This window comes from Anguilla rostrata, chromosome 7 (genome assembly GCF_018555375.3).
Source record: "Anguilla rostrata isolate EN2019 chromosome 7, ASM1855537v3, whole genome shotgun sequence".
Classification (NCBI taxonomy): domain Eukaryota; kingdom Metazoa; phylum Chordata; class Actinopteri; order Anguilliformes; family Anguillidae; genus Anguilla; species Anguilla rostrata.
The window spans coordinates 14,466,459-14,479,744 of NC_057939.1; the positions used below are offsets into that span (position 1 = coordinate 14,466,459).

General features: G+C 39.1%; 1 protein-coding gene across 6 annotated transcripts in view; it reads right to left on the minus strand.

Annotated features, from left to right (window-relative positions):
• The window catches only part of mgat4c (mgat4 family member C), a 138,184-nt gene extending 125,858 nt beyond the window's left edge, over window positions 1–12,326 (minus strand). For 5 of the 6 annotated variants that reach the window (XR_010331196.1, XR_010331198.1, XR_010331197.1 and 2 more), the window contains exon 1: window positions 12,057–12,326. The gene's annotated coding sequence lies outside the window, so the exon portion shown is untranslated. Of the gene's footprint in view, window positions 1–2,268; window positions 2,581–12,056 lie in introns of those variants that run through there. The other variant, XM_064343009.1, reaches the window with a different exon arrangement.
• Window positions 12,327–13,286: the final 960 nt, after the last annotated feature.

Sequence of the window (13,286 nt, forward strand, 5' to 3'; positions counted from 1 at the left end):
ATACAGCAGCAGGGCAGCCACATGGATGTGAAAATTAATCCAGCTGCACAGTAATTACATCTGAGAATTAATGTGACGTTAGGGCAGGTACAGTTCATGCATCCAATAAACCATGAGGAGTCACGCTTGCATGAATTCTGTTGACCCGAACCATTGGGTAATGCTATGGAAGACTGAATACTGCCCTGTGTGGCTGCCTGCCACTGCCAGCACTGGCATGGTCAGCATTTCAAGAATGAATATAGCACAAGACATAGGTGGCCAATAGCAACTTCTTGCTTTGCTTGTCACTGCTGAACATTCCACCTTAAAACAGCCTAAGCTGTTCAAGCAGGTTTAAGCAGTGTTTTTAACACTTCTAGCTGGTACCAGCTGACCACCCTATATAGTCAGCTACTGCATGAGTCTGACCACCAATTTACTCTTCCAGCTGTGACTAGCTTTGCCCAGCTAGAGACCAGACACACCAGGCCAGCCTTGGTTCTACACTGCTTAGAATCAACTCTAGACCTTTTGTTAGCTTTCTTGTACATGAACTAAGGATGCAACAACACACAAAAGAAGGAACAACTGAGCAGCCAACTGCCAATAACTTTTGGTTCCCTAAAATTACAGGACTAGGTACAGTACAAAAAGGGCTGTAATTCCTGAACAGGTCAACCAATACGGATGTAAATACCTTCAGATTAAAACTGACAATCTGCATTTTAACCTCATATTGATTCATTTCAAATCCAACAATAAAAAATGTGTCCCTGTCTAAATACTTAAGGGCCGCAGTGTATATGATTTTCTCTTTTCTCAGGTTGTACTTAAGTACAACTTTATTTTTCTTAATGGTGAACGAACTCAATAGGCCTGCATTGCCTAGAGATTTTTTTTTAAACTCAAGACAATTGATTCAATTGTTTCCCTTTAATTTTATACATATTCCCAGTCATGTGTTTGTGCTCAAGAGGTTAATATCAGACTGCTGCCACTACTGTTTTTGGTGGTTACTGTTAATGATGAGCTACTACAGTATAATGCACATTTTTAACTATGTCATATCCCAATTATAAACTGCTATACAGCATGCAACTGCATACAGGGTGTCCTGCGAAACAAAGGCATCTCATTGAGTATCCACTTGTAATGTGACAAATTTCCATTGATTTTCTACTCCTTACTGGTAAATAGTGACAAAAGTTCACAATTCCAAGTATTTTTGTGGCAGTTCTCTCCCAGTTTGTGGCAGTGGGAAGCAGCTAAAATAAGCAGGATGCTGTCTTGTTGCTCAAAATATAATAAAGTAACACTATTTCTAATGCCACCCACTACTCTCACAGGGATAACAAGATCCATAGAAGATAACTTTATATTACAAGCAAATAATAAGGGAATCCAATATTTCCCAGTTGAATGGCTGTCCATAAAAGGGACTGGATGTACAGCACTGTCGATCCTTGAAAGCTACTACACTCAACCTTAGGACAGTTTTTAGCAACAAATTAAGCAGCTAGCACTTTACTAACACTAGACACGTCTAAAATCTTTTTCTTTTTTGTATGATTTCCCTTGTATGTTTTTGTATCCAATTAAATATTTTTATTGTTATTTTGAACAGAGCATTTTTATAATTGGCTAAGCCTTTTGAGCAGAAAAGGAGCAGGAAATAAGGTGAGAAATATAAACTTGGGGGAAAACTGTTAAGTATTTTTTCTTCAGCTGCTATCTTGCATTGAGTTTTCACCCTTCAGAAGACCCATGAAACGACAGTTCATACTCAGTGTGGCTACGGTTTTGAAGCCGAGTAGGCAGGTAGTGGTTATGTATATGAAATATGTGACTCAAATGCCAGGTCTGTTTTGTGAAAGAGATAACAATCAAAGCGCTTTTCCAGTAAAGATAAATTATATTTTATTCTTATATTTTGGGAAACCCAGCAAACCTATACGTATATTAAATAGTTGTCTTACAGTATATTAACGCATTAATATGTGGAAAATACACAGCGCTCAAAATTTAGTTTTGAAGTCTCAATAATTCATACACACACTGCTCTTCCTGGCCGTATCATGTTCGCACACGAAGACTAGAATAATTTCAGAACCGGAATAGTACAGTGATATTCACACTTGACACTGAGACGAAATACACGATTAGGCTAAAGTTATCAGCAGTAATTTACAGGACATTTACGTTCTCCGACGACGTTGACTCAGGAAACGCACGCACGCACACACAACACTACTTCCGATTAAAGTAAGTAGAAGATAAGTTGCGTACCATAAAACCAAGCATGTCCATTCGGTGAAATTCCTGAAAGAAAAGTGGGCAGACAGGCGTGATTGCTGTGTATCCCTCCTGCTCGGAAAACCGCTGGCTACGATGAGCAATAGTTGCGAGACTTCGGTATAAAACCATACGCTAGCGTAGTGCGCGGTATTCCGGGACCAATGGTGCTTCTATCTTGCCCTCATAGACTAGTATTAATTTAGAGATCATGTGCACACAGCACAGAGCGGATGAAAACAGTATGGATAAGGGTGCGTTACTTTAAAAGCTCGGAAGTAGCGGTACACGACAGGTCTGGCTGCCTGCAAGTAGCACAGCTTGAAGAACGGTAGAGGGGGAGCCCCCTGGCTGCAATGCGCAGCTGGGGAGAGCTCATTAAGTGACGATAAAGATTTCTAAGGACTATAAATCCCCCGGCACCCCTATCATTAATGCGACAGCTGTCCCTTTAGGCTGTAAAACTGTGGATTGAAATATTTGCGTCTGTTGTAAGTGGATTGACTTGCGGAGAAAAACGGAGGAATGGCCACAGCTACATCTTATTTATTTCCGAAATAGTTATGTTTGTATTGTAGTCAATTGTTACAATTACGGCAGCATATATAAGTCATAATTACGTAACATGCATACTCATGACTGTTGCCAGATTGGTGAGTGATTGCCGACATGTAGCCTAATATAACGACACAAACTTTGTTTTTCTGATCATTCACCACATTTTATACTGTAATATGGTAATATATGGGTCTGTATGTTACATTATTTGCTTGTGTGCACTCATGACCCTTGACAGAATCTGACAAAAATATACAACATTGCAGCACTGAACAGAACGGCACAGAATAATGACCTTTTGTATAACTCACCCAAGAATCATTTAACTATTGGAGTATAGATTCAGGCAAAAACAGCAGGCTATGTCCACCCACTCAGGGTCATGGTAACGCACGAGATGTACAGTAGGTTAGTTTGGGCAAACAAGCTGATTCACTCAAAGACAGAGAAGTGCTCTGGAGTTGTGAGGCATATTTCCATCTCTGCCTGCTATTGAAACATCAGGAGATAGCATTGGCTGAACACACTGCTGGTCAGTTTGCAGATCAGTCAGTGAGATCCACACAGTAGACGGGGCTGTGCAATATCACAATCATTAGAAAAGCATGCTTCCAAAAAGAATTTAGTAGGTTTTTCTTTAGTGTGCCGGCTATAATAGTAACAATTGAAAATGTTAATTAAATCAATTTATTGCTGTTGAATTAAGTCGATAAGTTGATCTGCCAAGGCATGGTTTTGAAAACAAATAAACAAAATAAATGTTACCAAAGTAGAAACAGGAAACAGAGGCTAATTTTCTCAATGCGGTGTATTTACTGTGCCTGGAATGAGGGCTGTGTGGTTTTCAGCAGCTGGGATGGCTGAAGTGTTCGTGTTGGCTGCCGTCGTGTCACGAATGGAGCCGGTCAAATGAGGACTGCTGAGGTCTGTGCCTGCATAGCACGATGCTCACCTGCAATTATCACTGTGAAACCTGCTGTCACTGCAAACGGGCAAGCGGTCTCTGGGCAAGGGCCAGGGATGGCCCAGAATAGCTACCGGCTCAACTGGGACCAAACCCAGGTGTCACAGAAGCCAGGTGTCATTTAAGATCGAAACCTATTCCTCGTCCAGGCACAGGAAGCTCCATCGCTGTGTCTCTGGCTGTGTGGCTGTATCGTTCACCGTTTCTGCATCCGTGTGCCTCTGTGCCTGCATCCTTCACTATGTATTTCTGTCCGATTCCCTGTGCCTACGCAGCTCTGTCTGTCATTCACAGTATGTCTCCATTTCTCTCCCTGCCCATGGCTGTTTCTCTCCCTACACCGCTCTATAAAAGAGCCTGCTGTACGTTTTATTGGTTATGCAGTGCTGTGAAAAAGTTTTTGCCTGATTTCCCCTATTATTGCATATTAGTCACACTGAATGGTTTCAGAACTTTAGATAAAATGTAAAATTAGACAAAGGGAAACTGAGTAAACACGGGACATAAAATGATTACTTTTTTCATTTCATGAAAAAAGTTAATATAGGGACAGTGGTGAATTTTCCCCCAGGAGTGGCCGGCCTGCCAAAATTTCTCCAAGAGCACAGCAACAATTCATCCAGGAAGTCACGAAAGGTTCCAGAAGAACATCCAAAGAACTACTGGCCTCTTAAGCATCAGGTAAGGTCAGTATTCATGACTCCACAATAGTCTGGGACAAATGGGATTCATGAGAGAGTGGCTAGGTGGAAACCACTGCTAGCCAAGAGAAACATCAGCTCTCATCTTGCATTTGCAAAAAAAAGCATCTGGATGATCTCCAAGCTTTTGGGATTATGTTCTAAAGACAGATGAGTCAAACGTTGAACTGTTTAAAAAAGTTATCCACAGCAATGTGAAAGACTGAAATGAAATAAGAATTTGGTTGCAGCTATTGCTGCTTAAAGTGGTGTAATCGGTTTTTAAGTTTAAGGGACCAATTACTTTTTCCCATGGGTGAATAATAATTCTAAAAATCTGTTTTGTGTTTACTCGGGTTCCCTTTGTCTAATATTACATTTTGTCTAAAGGTCTGAAACCATTCAGTGGGACAAATAGGCAATAAGAGAAATTCAGGAAGGGGCAAATACTTTTTCACAGCACTGTAGCATGTTTTACGTACAGTAAGAATGTATCCTTGGCCTATTTATAAACGTAGAACATAATATTGTTTACATAATGCTTTTGTTCCCAACACGCACACAGATACAAAGGTGATGCACTGTATGTGCAGTGTGTTGACAATCACACACACCCCCATAGTTTTCTTACAGTAAATGTACAAAAACAGCTACAGCAGATTCCTTGAAATGCTGTTGTTTGTTTCCTTTCCCTTTCTTGTACTAGTGTGCATATCTTGGTCCTGAAAGCGTGGGAATAGAATGCATCAACATATCCTTTGTCAAACACATTGCTTCTCTTGTAAAACAACATGGAGATTGAGTCCATTATATACAAATGCTCAGCGAAAAGTCAGTTCCCAAGGGCCTCCCACACAGAAGAGCTTCCAGTGTTTATATGGAGGAAAACACGTCCCTTAAATAAATGAATGAGTCCATCTTCAAAGTGGAAAGGAAACCTTGCTGGGCCAGTAGCATTCCTTCTCAGTGAGCAAAAGCCGGAATCGAGACATCTAGAGGGGTTAGAAATCTAGGTTGAGAAACGTTTTGACAAACAGACTTGGTTAACTCCTTATACAGGTTTTACTGGGATATAGCCTGGCTACATCCTAATCTTCTAGAAAACTTTCACTTTTCAACCAAATGTTGCTGGGTTTTCAACAACAGAAATGTTTACTGGGTTGTCACCTGTAATTTTTCTGAAGTGCTTATTTTCTTTGCAGCCATATCAATTCACATCTTCATTCCACAACTGTTGAAATGTGAAAAGGCATGTGTGGGTGTTTATTCTTCATTAGATTACATTATTCCTTTGTTTTTTCATGTTCATCACTTTTGCGGACCCAATAAACCCACAACCACCACCGCCACTGCTGCCGCCTCTACCGACAACGACAGCAGTAGCAGCAGCACTTTTGCTCATCAGCTGAAATTTGCTTGATTGTAATTCATTGATTGACTGAAATATAATGATCACTTTTTAATTTGAAGGAATTTAAGGTCAGGTGCAGCAACAGCCCATCACAGATGAGTTTTGAAATGGCAGTTATTTGAAACATGGAGGTCTGTGATTGTGACTGGGTATTTTGGGTGGAGCAGTTTGACAGTGATAAACTCAGTTTTTATTATGTAGAAAAAGCATAACGTTTGGTTTGAGAACACGCAGACAATGTAACTAGCTACACGACCCCTGGAATCAAGCTTTTAATAGTAGTGCTGCAGGCCCCCAATCAGGGAAAAGTCTGCTGTTAAACAGCCCAGGGTGTGTAAATGTGCCTTTTTTCAACATAACGACGACTGTACTCACACACTTGCAATACGGTGGCAGGCTATGCCTAATGTAAAAATGTAAAATAATTCCTATTTTGTTATGAACAGAAGCCATACTGTACATTTTTACTTGCACAATTGTATATATTGATCACGCATAACGGAACTACAAGTTTGATGTGCTGATAAGTGAAAATTATCTCATTATAATAATCAGGCACAACAAGGTACTGTATATCCATATAAGAAACAGCATTCATTTTTGCAAAAAGTGTCTAGCACTTTCCACAAAGTGGATAAACCCGAACTGAAGAAAGTTAATGCATGAACATATTAAAAAAATTTAACAAAGTAAATGATTGGTTTTGTCTAATCAAATAGCATGAATACTGAATAAGCACACATTGACCTCCAACCATCAACATTACAAAAACAAGCTCTAAATTGAAAATAATAATTTAGTTATCGAAAATAAGCTTAGAGTCCCAAGCATAATGTCTAAAACATTACCTCCCTGGTATGGATGGCAAGGAGGAGAAGAAGCAGCAGGTGAAGTGGTAGGAGAATAATTAGATAAGGAAGAAACAGAAAAAGCCAAAACACCCCTGCCCCACCCAGTCTACAGACAAAGTTAGTATGCTATTCACGGGGATCTCTGGAAACCATCACACCTCAATTGCTCATCAAGTCAACATCAACTAGAATATCGTGTTTGGGGCAGCTCATATGATATGCAGGTACTAAAATACGTCAGAACTATTTCATGATTCAAAATGACTTCATTGCAGATGGGAAAGGCATTCTTGTAATTAAAAACTCATTGGTAAAGGAATCTTCAGCCTCATTAAAACCCCTAGGGATCACTGAGGACTGAGATGTGTTATTTGCTTGAGAAAATTATCCCAGGTGAGGCAATGATGTGTTCTGGGGTAATGCCTCATAAGAGTGATTCTGTGGAAGATATTTGCATGCCAAGACTAAATTAAAAGATAAATTGTATAGTCAAGGTTTTGCAAAGGACATATCAAGACTTAGTTTTTACCTCTTGACTGCAATTCCCACTCAGCTGAGCTTACCTGTGTGTGTATATGTAGATGTGCAGGAGTGTAATACAGACAGAAAGGAGGACATAAATAGGCGGTTGAGAGACAAAAAGTAATGTTGTCGAAAGCTACCTGCTGGTTGGCTAGTCAATGGCTAAAAAAAGTTAGGAAAGGATCTTAGCCTCTGATGCAGCGCTGTAAATATTGCTTTTAATACACCCATGGCTGTGAGAGCCTCACAGATGTGTATCATTGCAAATTCAGGCCCCACCTTAGCTTTAAGAAAATTAATTTCTGTTAAATTAAAAATTGAAATAAACTTACATAAATTAAAGATTTAGAGCACCAGGTGGACGCTATGCATTGGTGGTGGCTAGAAAGGGAAAAATGCTATAAAATGCTACAATACTGAATATAATACATATTACACATAAAAAGGAATACACAATGGACATTTGAAAGCCATTCCAAGGTTTATTAACAAAGAGTTTAGTTAATTTCCATTGGATATACCCAGGTGTTTCCAACTGGACACACATCTGAATTTCTGTTTTGTGATAGCACATTTTGCTGGCTTATCAGCACTTCTCACACAGATTTTCTCCCTGTTGCCTGTGCATTCTCCCACAATGCATTTGCAGTGACTGATTATCGTCTGCCCTCGCTTTTGGTACCATAATTGGAAAGACCGCTCGGATCCTGGCTGCCCTTCAGGAAAGAGCGCTTGGAGAGGCTCTTTCTGGGATTGGGTCTATCCCCTCTCTCAGCCTCACACAAACATGCCACATTCGGGGGGTAATTGAGATGAAGACACGTGAGCCAAACTGACTCAAAAATGTACCGGGCTTTAAACCCCTCCCGACATGCCCCTTTAAAGTATTCACCATGAGTTTATTTGCATCATTGCATGAATAATTCACTTTATACTGTTCAGCTGAGAGGTGTATTAAAACAATTTTGTGGAATTGCTCAACATTTGACCTCCGAAATGCATTCCCAATTGTGCTTGAGAAAAATGGAGGTCAATTAGGTTGTGAATGGCTTTTCATTGTTATGCAGACTGTGCAGCCCAGCCGAAACTGAACTGCCTCCATTTTATGTGTGATTTGCAGAGATGAGCTTTTTCGGCTTACATTCTGTGGAATGGCTACATTTTTGTAGAAAAGTAAAATGGAAGACACAAGTAAAAAAAAAAAAAGGTCTTATTTAAGTTCTAATGAACCATACACAGATGATTTGATAATATTTCACCATTCAAAAGCTTTTTTTTTTTTTTTTGGAAACAGTCACCTTTGCTGGATCACCTTTGATACATGAACATACATGTCTAGAGGCATGACCAGGTCCATCACTGGACAGAACCAACATAGCTGATGCTTTAGCTTCTGTTAGGAAAGTTTCTTTATCCCTCAAGAAATACATTTAAAACAATAACCCCTGGCCTTTTCCCCATTCTGTTCAAAATCTTTTCCTTTCACATTTGCATTTAAAAGACCAGCAGCTGCATACAAAGTGCACAGCATTGAACTTCAAAGAAATAGTAAAGCTTGATGGAGCAAAGAGAAGTGCCTTTTTCAGTGCATGTGAAGTATCTTTGTGAAAACACTGCAAAGTTATGCTTTAATTCATTTTGTCTGGATAATTCATCACAATCCAATCTTATTTTTGCATTTTGTGCTTACACTCACTCACACTCTCTGACATGCACACACACACAACTTAAGGAAGAGTGTGTAGTTAAATTTCATTCACAGTGGATGCCCACTTATTACCATTAGTAAAGCAGCTTGTAATATCCTTGAATCACATGGCTAAAGCCAAACAGAATATTACTTAATTATTATTTGGATGGGGAGACCTGATAAGCTGACTGCTGGAAATTGTAGAGGTGGACCAGTAGGGGATACTATCGCCCAAGTAGAAAACCAGTGCCGCAGTGGGGACATCAAGCTGAAGGTGTTGTTTTGACTGAAACATTCAACAAAGATCCTAAATAAACGAGGTCATCAAAGATCCCATAGCACTTAAGAATAAGGATTTTCATCCAAAATAATTATCCTGCAGTTCAAGGACCTAAGTGTATCCCCTCCTTCTCTACTGCAGCGGATGTGGCGTTAGAGGTCTAGAGGAAAATGCAATATGAATTGCAGCTGGACTTACGCATAATTGGTGGCAGAGGTGAGCCTCTGTGATTTGGAGATGAATGGGGTACGCCTGGGTGGTTGGGTGGGGGCACTTTTTGTCTGAGAGGGTATGTGAAATGAGTAACAGGGCAATGGTCTTTCTTAGACATTGCCATAGGTCATGTCTGACCAATCTCCAGAACCAAGAACCTGAACTGTGAATGCATTTCAGCACATTCTTCAATCTCCAAAGCTTTGCGTGTGATTATGTGAAAAATGCTTTTTGCTTCATAAATGTTCCATTATTTTTCTCGCATTTGAGTTTCACTGTTTCTTGGAATGAAATCCATAACAGCGTAGAGGCAGTTTCTATCAAAGTTAGTCATTACCCAATGCTTAATGCACAAAGTCATTTCATTTGAAATTCATTTTCTACTGCACTGTAGGGAGCATTGAGAAATAATATATGAGACAAGTGTTATTATTGAATGAAAGACAAAACTCATTTTGAATAAGCCCTGAAACCTGTCATTCCAGTAATATAAATCAGCCATACATTTAGTTACGAGGTGCAGTATGCTTTGGGAAAATCATCCTTCAGGTCTTAAAGAGATTGTATATTTATGAAGGGCACAAAGACAGAAACAAGATAGTTTTCAACATGCTCTGAATTTTGTCAGATGTTACACATTGAAGGGCGTGGATGCGTCTAATGCAGAAGTGATTATTTTGAACACTTCGCCTGTTATCTTAGCCGTACTTTGTTACACCCTACTTCACTTATTGTTATACAATTATTATAATTAATTGTGGCTTTCTAATTAATACTACCTTTTAGCCACTTCATTATTTTTTATTATATGCTAAGGTATGTTACATCTATTGCTTGCTGTATATGCTATGCATTCTACACTGTATTTATCTTTGGTGTATTTATGTGGCTAAGGCCTTTGCCTGAAAGGGGATGAAAGACAGTATACGTGACTGACAATTGCATTTGTTTAGGGTGGCTTACAACAATTCATGCAATTCTTATATAAGCTATATATATATATTTTCATGAAGCTATTCAAGTTAAATATATGAAATATCTTGTATTCAAATGCACAGTCTTCTGGTTTCTTGCCTACTAGATACCAAGACACTGTGCCAATACTAAGAAGTTAAACAGAACGTCTTTATGTGAAGTAAAGCTGCTCAAAAGCAAATTATTGTCACACCAAACACCACCAGTGAAAAATGTCACAGAGGTGAAATTTCAGAACACAAACACATTGAAATTGCTACACATATGCCAGTGTGACAACATATAAAATATGGCATTTTTAAATATGAAAAAATTAAGGATTGCCACTTCAATGTACAAATTGTCATTTTGGCCGACTAAGCATACGAATAAAATATTTTCAAGAATGCCCACCAAAATTGTGCAGTGGCCTTGGAGAAAAAATGCTCTCTTAAATGGTTTAGAGCTCATTTTTCAGTAAACTCAGATTTTTAAAATACTTTTAAAGAGGTGTCCATGCCTCTGATTAGCACAAAATGAAAAGAGATGGATTGTGGGTAATAGCCCTTTGACTGTTGTCTTGTCTTGGGGATTAAGACAACATCAAGCTGCTTCACTATACAGTACAGTGCCTAAATTGGGAAAGCTGTAACACTTCAAACCATCCAGGCCTGCGAACAATGTCTACGGTAATTAATTCTAAGAACCTTATAATTGCTACCAGGTAAAGCCATTGTTAGTTTCACAATGTTAATGATTTGTAGTAGAATAACACAATAATTGATCTGCACTCAGCACTTTGTGAAGCATGAACTGAATGATGGTTGATGGGGGAAGAGATAGCTATAGATTTCATTAAGAAAATAGAAAACAATGACTGATGTTGGGGGTACGTGGCAGAGGTGAGCTTGTGTCTCTGCATTATGTTTCAAAAATGGAAAAATATCTATGTTCTTGGAAAGTCACCAGAATAAACACAAAACAGCATAGAAATAGCATGTGCTTGCAAGGATGTGGGAGGTGGTGGTGGTGACTCAGTCACCCAAGTTGCCAGTATCAGCAACAGACAAAATATCAAAAATACAGGAAGCCAAATGTGCGCACATCAATGTTCATTTCTTCTTCTTCTTCAAAATGTATTTACAGTGTACTGTAAAGAAATGCAACCATACACTAGAGTTGAAAAGCCCTTTCAACTCAATATCCCCACCTTGATGCAGGGTAGGGGGTGGGAGGTGGGGGGTAGAAAGGAAGGAGAAAATAATGGAGTCCGAAGGGAAATGAATGAATCAGCCCTTGCAAAAATAAATCCTTTGTGGGATTGGCTCCAAGGGGCTGCTACACCTAGGCCTACACTGTGGGATGAATTAATTCTGACATCCCTTAGCAAACCATTACTTATTCAGTCTGGACCAAATCTCATTTAAAGCTAAATTGTCATTTGTATGATGCCATTAAGTATGATGTGAGAAAAATGTTCGACACTAAGACTGCTAATTTGTCTAAACAAGAAATACATTTGGCATAGGCATCCTGTCACCACCCGCACAGGCACAGACTCGGTGCTGTGTATTCTTGAAACTTGTGTGTGTGTGTGTGTGTTTGTGTATGTGTGTGTCTGTACACATGCGTGAGGTCACGAAAGGTTCGGAACTGTACCTTTAGGTCTTCTTGAGCATGATGAGAAATTATCCATAAACGAGACTGGCTCAAAATAAAAGCCTTCTTTAATCTATTAACAAACTTTAAACAAGGATTTTTCCCAGTAGACAAACTCAAAAATGAGATTCCAATGCAATGTATCCAAAAGATCAACATAAAGAAGAAAACCAAACAAAGCCTTATTTCCCTCAGTTCCCATCTAAGTATATTCACTTTTTTTCCAAACAACTTTTCAGAGCCCACCTACAAACACACTTTCCTCCTCAATCAAGTCAAAACCAGCCTAATTTGTGCCAGCTGGGCAGCAAATGAATCTAAGGCTGTCATGATGGTCATGGGATTTGTAGTTCTATACTTGGTGGCCATAATGGCCTGTAGTCCCTTCCAGAGCCACCAGGAAGAACGTACCTCCCATCCATTACTCTGCCTCTGGTGATATCTATATATATGGTGATGTTGCATATACAGTATATGACGTCATGAAGTGGTTTTTACACAGATTTGTGTCAAAAATAACAAGCAAAACTTTTCTGATTGAGAAAAAAGAAATAAATATTGCAAATTAAAAAAATGATTACAAGAGTAAAATTTAATACTTTTGTTTTAGGATAAAAAATGTTATTCACTTCTTAAGAACAGCAGAACAGATGCTACAGTAAAGGCTAGCAAACTTTTTACTATGTTTTTACTTTTCTTTTGTTAGGAAGGAATTTCGCTGGGAAGGCCAAGTTGGTGTTGTAAAATGTTGTATTATTGGAGTTTACAAACATGGCCAACTCCTCCCATTATGTTTGTCTCGTTAAAGGAATACACAATTAACCTCTGGGAGACAAGTGACTACACACCAGTTTACATGCACGAAGTGGTTTTTCTATAACAGAGTAATGGGTGTCCCTGATAAAACAAAATATTTGTTTTATCATGGACACCCAACAAAATATTTGTTTTACCCATCAAAGGGCAATATTACTTTGTACTTAGGTACTTTACTGCACCTGTTGTAATGTCTAACTATCTCAATAGGAAGAGCAAGTTATGCGCAACCTCATAACTTAGTGATTCTGAGTGAATCACTATCTACACTCTGACCTCCACCTCCTCCTACCACCCAGAGAGGAAAGTAACTTGTTTTTACTACTGTTCTGTAAACATTTATCATAGTGTGCTCATCAACCCGGTGTCAGCTGATCCGTCCATGTCACTCTGACAGCGCTCAGTGTGGACCAT